This window comes from Nomascus leucogenys, chromosome 17 (assembly GCF_006542625.1).
Source record: "Nomascus leucogenys isolate Asia chromosome 17, Asia_NLE_v1, whole genome shotgun sequence".
Taxonomy (NCBI): domain Eukaryota; kingdom Metazoa; phylum Chordata; class Mammalia; order Primates; family Hylobatidae; genus Nomascus; species Nomascus leucogenys.
Genome location: NC_044397.1, coordinates 52,650,754 through 52,657,202, shown reverse-complemented (window position 1 = coordinate 52,657,202; position 6,449 = coordinate 52,650,754). Strand labels below are relative to the sequence as shown.

Below are 6,449 nucleotides of genomic sequence, written 5' to 3'. Positions count from 1 at the left end.
GAGGACCAAAGAACAGTAACTGTTGCTTATTATGAGAGTGTTTTCAGAAAGTGAGCCAAAACTTTTAACAGAAAAACACCCAGAAAAGCTTCACCAGAGAGTCCTTCACCATCAGGACAACACTCCTGCTCATTCCTCTTATCGCAAAAGGGCAGTTTTGCAAGTTTCCATGGAAAATTTAGCTTAAGGTCCTGATTTGGCTTCTTCGACTTCATTGTGTTTCCTAATTTTAAAAAGCCTTTAAAGGACCTCATTTTTCTTCAGTTAATAATGTAAAATGATAGCATTGACATAAATTTCCAAAAGTCTTGGTTCTTTAAGGATGAACTAAATGGCTGCTATCATTACTTACAAAAGTATCTTAAGCTTGATGAAGCTTATGTTAAAAAAAAAGTCTCTATTTTTAAAATTTTTTATCTTTTAGTTCAATTTTTCCATGAACTTTTTGAAGTCTCCTCATATATGTGAATAAGTTTATATAGCATTATGTATTTACAAACATACTTACACATACACATAATATATTATGGATATTAATGTAGATTGAAAGCCAGCACACTAGCTTAAGATAGTTAAATCCACAGAATTAAATAAGCTAGTAAAGGAAGAATATAAAGAGAGTGAACTTGATCAAAAAAAAAAAAACCATAGCTATTGATAAAGAATAACTAATAGTATTTCTTACAGAAAATGTAACATAACAATTTAAATTTGTATTTTGAAGATTATTTGGGGTTTCATGTGTTTGCTAGGACGAAATATTTCTCAAATATTTGATGTTTTAGATATAATTGCAGTGAAATCAGCAAAAAGAGCAAAAAGTATCATCTTAATGTTTGATTATGCTATTAAATCAAAATTAGTTTTACTGGTTATGAGTTTTTTTTCAAATGCAAGTGACAGATTTAGTATAATTTTCTCAGTATATTCAGTCACTCCACCAGTGACCATGGAGCAAATCTCAATCTTACTTATGAAAAATAGGCACGCTTTTGTAGCTGTATTTTAAAAGTGTACTTAAAATTGTAGTTCTTTTTCTTTGCAGAATTCTTATATCCAATTTTAGCACTCTCTAGAAAAGTAGCATTATTATATTTTATAAAAATGTAAAAACGGTTTTTATCAAAAATGATTTCTCTTACATGCTCTTAAAATGTGATATCCTTAGCTAAATGTATGACATTTCTCCAAGACATGAAATTATTCTATTGAAGAGCAAAAGCAATAAAAATTCTTTAAGTAATTATAATCCTCCACACTTCGTGATTTGGGAAAATAATAATTATGACAACAGGTCACATCACAAGCTTGAAATTTTATGCTATAATAATTTAAATATTTTACATTAAACTTTCAAAAAAGAATTATTTGAAGTAATATAGTAAGCTGTTGGAAGTGCAGTTTTTGAAGGTAGAATTAAATTTAAGTCAATGATCTTTTGATAGAACATGGCCTTGCTTTTTCTTGTTTCTTTTTTTTTTTTTTTGAGACGGAGTCTCACTCTGTCGCCCAGGCTGGAGTGCAGTGGCGCAATCTCGGCTCACTGCAAGCTCCGCCTCCCGGGTTCACGCCATTCTCCTGCCTCAGCCTCTCCAAGTAGCTGGGACTACAGGCGCCCGCCACCACGCCCAGCTAATTTTTTTTTTTTTTTTTTGTATTTTTAGTAGAGACAGGGTTTCACCGTGGTCTCGATCTCCTGACCTCGTGATCCGCCCGCCTCGGCCTCCCAAAGTGCTGGGATTACAAGCGTGAGCCACCGCGCCCGGCCGCTTTTTCCTGTTTCTATCTTTCCAATCCATGCCAGCAGCAGCAGCCCTGCACTAGCATCTATTGGTAAGTGTGAGTAAACAAGGAGAGGGTCTAGCCCAGCCTCACCAGCCCGGAGAGCTCAATAGTATATTTGTCTTTGCAGTTAGTCTACTCAAAATTCACAAAGGATTAGTGTTAAGTGTTCTTGAGACAGAGACATGCAGACAAACAGATGGTCAAATTATAAACTATATAAAAGAGGGACGAGGAGTGCATGCTCTGAAGGAAAAGGAAGATCCTTTAAGATGAGGTGCATTTGTGCCCCAGAATTAGAGCTTAACTCTTCACCAGAGGGACACTCACAGAAACAAACCCTATCCAAGGACATTGCTTTCAAAATGCCTGCTTTTAAATTCTCATTTCTGTCTCAGGTCTGATCATTTGTTCTTGAGGTTTTGAGTCCAGATTGTCCCGAATATTCTCCTGCTGGGCCTGGGTGTTGCTGTCTTCCTTCCCGGTCACTGCCTGCTTATGGCCCTGACCTGTTCACAAGCATACTCGGTGCTCACAGCACAGGCTCCTTGTCTTCTGCCCGAGGCCTCTTGTGTAGTTTTCTACTCTGTTTTTCTTAGTCCAGTTATGGCAGTCCACAGCTTTGAAACAAAAATGATAACTTAATATTAACTTTATATTTTAAAATAATTGTAGGTTTATAGAAGAGTTTCCACATATCTTTTACTCAGTTTCCCCTAATGCCAGCCTTTTCCAGCACCATCGGATATTTATCAAAAGTTAAGAACTTAACCAGCCATTCCCTAACTTGGTAATAATTATAAATGACATCAAGACACCCTTTAGGTGCCAAAGAAAACTACAATGGAGAAAATATTATATATAAGTGAAAATATAAACAAAGCTGAGTAGCAATATTTTCAGAAAATGTCAATTTTAAAATATGAGATAGTTAAATTGATCATGTTGGTATAATGAAGGGAATTACCAAATAACGAAGGTATAATTCTTATCAACCTGTACAGAATATCGCAGCATTCAAACAGAGAAATAACAATGATTAGCTGAAGAATGTATGCAGAAACATGAAAAGACAATATAAAAAATAAAACATAACCAAATAAAAAGATAAGTAAATAAAAGCAATGTAAAAGACTGCAGTAAAAACACTGGGGATGCTCTTTTTCTTCTACTAGATTACCGAAGATGAAAGACTGCTGATCCACAATGTATTTAAGGATACAGTGAAATGCATCCTTCCAAGTACTTCAAACAATTAAAATCTTCCCAGTAGGCAATTTAGCAGTATGCATCAAACGTCTTTAAAAAGTCAATGCTTTGAATGTATTCTTTCTAATTCTAGGAAATTATCGTAGGAAAAATAATGGGGATTAAACAGCCACAAGAGTATTTTTAAAATCCTAATCTCACAACAAATGCATTGGTTTGAATCAAAGATTTAAATGCAGAAATTGAGGCCGGACGTGGTGGCTCACGCCTGTAATCCCAGCACTTTGGGAGGCTGAAGTGGGTGGATCACTTGAGGTCAGGAGTCCAAGACCAGCCAGGCCAACAAGGTGAAACCCTGTCTCTACTAAAAATACAAAATTAGTCGGATGTGGTGGTATACGCCTGTAGTTGCAGCTACTCGGGAGGCTGAGATGGGAGAATTGCTTGAACCCTTGGTGGTGGAGGTTGCAGTGAGCCTAGATGGCACCACCACACTCCAGCCTGGGCCACAGAGCAGAGCAAGACTCTGTCTCAAAAAACAAATAAATAAAATAAAATAATAAAATAAAATAAATAAAATAAAATAGAATCTTACTCTCGAAATACTAGAGGAAGATACGGGAGAAACTTTACATAATCTTTAAAAGTGTGTGAAATAAATGAAATATCTAAAAAAAGAAGCTTATTTCTCTTAAGGACTTTTCCATTTTCTGTTTTCTTTCCTGGAACTCTGCCTCTCTATCTCCAGATAGCTCACTCCCACTTAACTCAAGTCTCTGCTCAGAGGTGACCTTCCCTGCCCACCTGGTCTGAAACCCTGGCCGCTTCTCTACCCTGCCTTGCTGTACAACAACCCATCACCTTGCTCTCTTTTTCTTCATAGGATTTGTCCACGCTTGAGTTTATAATTGATATTTAATTGTGTGTTGCTCTCCCGCTAGAATATAAACCCTTGAGAGAAGGGATATTTTTATTCATGATTATGTCCTCAGAGTCCAGAACAGGCACCTGAATATTTGTTGAAGGCATGCATGAATCAAATAATGAAACACAGTATTAAATAGTAATTAAAAATGAGAATGTGGCTACACATTTATAGACAAAGCACAATATGTAAAATGCACTACAATTAGAAAATATAGAAAATTGTTACAATAAAAGAAAAATTTACACATACAGATATAAACTAATTTTTGTAAAGCCAACATATATTATATTTATACATAACGAAATACAAAAAGTAATTAGGACTCAATAATAAGAAGACAAACAACTTGACTAAAAATGGGCCTTCATCAGAGAAATGCAAATCTAAACTACAGTGAAATATCATCTCTCCCCAGTTAAAATGGCTTTTAACCAAAATATAGGCCATAACAATTGCTGGCAAAGACGTGGAGTAAAGGGAACCCTCATACGCTGTTAATGGGAATGTAAATTAGTACAACCTCTATGGAGAACAGTTTGGAGCTCTTTATAAAACTAAAAATAGAAATAACATATAATCCAGCAATCCCACTGCTGAGTATATACCCAAAAGAAAGGAAATCAGTATATGGAAGAGATATCTGCATTCCTGTGCTTTTTTTCAGCACTAGTCACAATAGCAAAGATTTGGAAGCAACCCAATTCATCCATCAATAGACAAATGGATAAAGAAAAGGTGGTACATGTAGAAAATGGAATACTCTTCAGCCATAGGAAGAATGAGATCCTGTGGTTTGCAACAACATGAGTGGAACTGGACATCATTATATTAAGTGAAATAAGCCAGGCACAGAAAGGCAAGTTTATTTTCACTCATTTGTGGGAACTAAAATTAAAACAATTGAACTCATGGAAACAGAGACTAGAGTAGTGGTTACCAGAGGCTGCGAATGGTAGTGGGGGTTAGAGGGTTGGTTAATTGGTACAAAAATATAGTTACATAGAATGAATAAGATACAGTATTTGATAGCATAACAGAGTGACTACAGTCAAAAATAATTTATTGTACATTTTAAAATAACCTGAAGAGTATAATTGGATTGTTTGTAATGCAAAGAAAGGATAAATAGTTGAGGTGATGGATACTCCATTTCCCGGATGTGATTATTATGCATTGCATGCCTGTATCAAAATATCTCATGTACCCCATAAATATATACACCTATTATGTTCCCACAAAAATTAAAAATTTAAAAAGTGCCCAAATCTTAACAGATTGCTCACCAAAGAAGAAACACAGATAGCAAACAAGCACATGAAATGATGCTCCACATTATATGACATCAGAAAAATGCAAATTAAAATGACAATGAGCTATTACTACACATGTGAAAGCATGACTATAATCCAGTACTGTCAGTACCAAATGCTGGCAAGGATGTGGTTCAAAAGGAACTTTTATCATTGCTGGTGGGAATGCAATAGAGTACACCCATTTAGGAAGGCAGATTGGCAGTTTCACACAAAATGAAACATAGTTTTATCACAATCCAACAATCATATTCCTGGTAATTGCTTTCCTTTCCATATTCCTTTCCATATTTCTTTCCTAAATATCAAATTTATCCCCCAAAAGTGTGAAAATCTATGTCTGCACAAAAACTGCACAAATATGTTTATTTGTAATTGCCAAAATTTTGAAGCAATCAAATTCTCCTTTAGCAGGTGAATGGATAAACCTTAGTACATTCAGACAATGGAACATTCATCAGCATTAAAAAGAAATTATCTGTCAAGCCATAAAAAGACATGGAGGAAACCTAAATGTGTATTTCTAAGTGAAAGAAGCCAATCTGAAAAGGCTACGTACTGTATGATTCCAATTGACATTCTGGAAAAGCCAAAACTACGTGGACAGTAAAAACATTAGTGGTTGCCAAGGGATGGAGAAAAGGGAGGGATGAATACATAGAGCACAGAGGATTTTTAGGGCAGTGAAGATACTCTGTATGATACCATAATGGTGTATACATGTCATTATAGCTTTGTCCAAACCCATAGAATCCACAACACCAAGAGTGAACGCTAATGCAAGCTGTGGACTTTGGCTGATGGCGATATGCAGGCCCATCAATTGTAATTGATGGAGCACTCTGGTGGGAAATGTTGACAATGGGGGAGGCTGTGTTTACAGGGGAGCAGGGGATGTATGGGATATCCCTGTATTACATAAATCTCTGTACAATATTTCTCTCAATTTCCCAGTGAATCTAAACTGCTCTAACAAAATAAAAGTCTTAAACAGTTAAAAAAAATTAACATGGGTACAGTTACATGTAACATGTAACCTAAGCTACAGATTTGATTTGGACTTTACCAGTTTTTGCCTTAATATCTTTCCTTCTTCAACATTCAATTCAATATTCCTTTGTTGCATTAAATCATCACCTTTCCTTACACTCCTGCAACCTGTGACAGTTTCTCAGTTTTATCCTGTTTTTCGTGAACTTCGCACTTTTGTAAAAGGTCTC

At 35.6% G+C, this 6,449-nt stretch overlaps 1 long non-coding RNA gene across 1 annotated transcript; it reads left to right on the top strand.

Moving 5' to 3' along the window:
- Positions 1-5,992, top strand: LOC115831007. The gene is made up of 3 exons (XR_004026550.1): positions 1-15; positions 4,888-4,892; positions 5,891-5,992. It is a non-coding gene; the product is annotated as an uncharacterized LOC115831007 (long non-coding RNA).
- Positions 5,993-6,449: the final 457 nt, after the last annotated feature.